A 2,085-nucleotide genomic window follows, 5' to 3' on the forward strand; every position below is an offset into this window, starting at 1 on the left:
TGAGCTTATAACTTCACAATAACCTTTGTTTTTCCCTTAACAGGGTGATCCAATTAACCAATAGAGACGATTTCTCTTTGGATCATATACAAATACTGTGGCATGTTATCAGTAGAACAGTGATCTATATCTGCCTTATTCGCAGTACAAACCCAATTTTCATAGGTGCTGCACAGCACATAATGAAACATACAGGCATTCCTTGCGGGCTGAGAAACCATTAACCACATGATTTAAACCCACGTATACCTACAGATTTGGGTTACAATTTGGTGCAATGATGGTTAAACATATATTTTCTCCTTAGAGATTACTCGGTTAATTTGGTAACAAGGTGCTTACCAATAACCCTCTACCATCTATATATTAGTGGTAGAAATCGCCAGATCAATGCTGATCTACTACCATACCACACCGCACATGCCCAATCTCGTCTGATCTTGGAAGCAATACGGTGTTGGGCCTGGTCAGTACTTAGGTGGTGGACCACTAAGGAATACCAGGTGTTGTAGGTTCTTTTGACGGCACCAATTTGGTTATAGCGCCTATTCCATATATCCAAGTACTCTGAGCCTGCCTAATAATGTTTTGTATTTTCATCAATATTTTCACAATTTAGCTTTACCAGGTGGCTCACATTGACTAGCCCCTAAATAGTGAAACAATATAACTGGTGTACCAATATTTTAATATAATAAAATTAAAGGTTACATTTTAATTACTTCACTTTTCATATCATTGCTCATTACTCAAATCATTATCGTTTCCAAGTGGGAGTGCTCCCAACAAAGGTCACTTTTTTTCTTTTTCTTTCCCCTTTACTAAATTTATAAGACATAAGCATTCAATATTTGAGTAAACAAAGAGAAAATAAAGCTATCTATTGGGTTTCACTAAAACGTCCATTGGAAGACTTGACTATTGTTGTTAAAAGACATAGGCATTCATATTGTAGAGCCACAAACCACACTAGTAAAATAAAAACATGATAACATGGGATTCAAACCAATGACAGTCTTCATTTGAGAGTGCAAACCCAACACCTTACTAACTGTGCTAACCAGACTGTGCATACCAGGCACACAATTTATCAGAGATTTAAGTGAAAAAGCTACAGTGTCCAAGGTACTAAACATAATATATTCTATGGGGTGTCATAAACAAATCATTAGAATACTTTCCTACTAAATTTATAAGACATAAGCATTCAATATTTGAGTAAACAAAGAGAAAATAAAGCTATCTATTGGGTTTCACAAAAAAGTCCATTGGAAGACTTGACTATTGTTGTTAAAAGACAAAGGCATTCATATTGTAGAGCCACAAACCACACTAGTAAAATAAAAACATGATAACATGTGACTCGAACCAATGACAGTCTTCATTTGAGAGTGCAAACCCAACACCTTACTAACTGTGCTAACCAGACTGTGCATACCAGACACACAATTTATCAGAGATTTAAGTGAAAAAGCTACAGTGTCCAAGGTACTAAACATAATATATTCTATGGGGTGTCATAAGCAAGTCATTAGAATACTTTCCTACTAAATTTATAAGACATAAGCATTCAATATTTGAGTAAACAAAGAGAAAATAAAGCTATCTATTGGGTTTCACTAAAAAGTCAATTGGAAGACTTGACTATTGTTGTTAAAAGACATAGGCATTCATATTGTAGAGCCACAAACCACACTAGTAAAATAAAAACATGATAACATGGGATTCAAACCAATGACAGTCTTAATTTGAGAGTGTAATCCCAACACCTTACTAACTGTGCTAACCAGACTGTGCATACCAGACACACAATTTATCAGAGATTTAAGTGAATAAGCTACAGTGTCCAAGGTACTAAACATAATATATTTTATGGGTTGTCATAAGTAAGTCATTAGAATACTTTCCTACTAAATTTTTAAGACATAAGAATTCAATATTTGAGTAAACAAAGAGAAAATAAAGCTATCTATTGGGTTTCACTAAAAAGTCCATTGGAAGACTTGACTATTGTTGTTAAAAGACATAGGCATTCATATTGTAGAGCCACAAACCACACTAGTAAAATAAAAACATGATAACGTG

The 2,085-nt window shown here is 34.4% G+C and overlaps 1 pseudogene; it reads left to right on the plus strand.

Moving 5' to 3' along the window:
• Positions 1-396: 396 nt before the first annotated feature.
• LOC134913876 (5S ribosomal RNA) lies at positions 397-515 on the plus strand (annotated as a pseudogene).
• Positions 516-2,085: the final 1,570 nt, after the last annotated feature.

Source organism: Pseudophryne corroboree, chromosome 4, assembly GCF_028390025.1.
Source record: "Pseudophryne corroboree isolate aPseCor3 chromosome 4, aPseCor3.hap2, whole genome shotgun sequence".
In the NCBI taxonomy this organism is placed as follows: Eukaryota; Metazoa; Chordata; class Amphibia; order Anura; family Myobatrachidae; genus Pseudophryne; species Pseudophryne corroboree.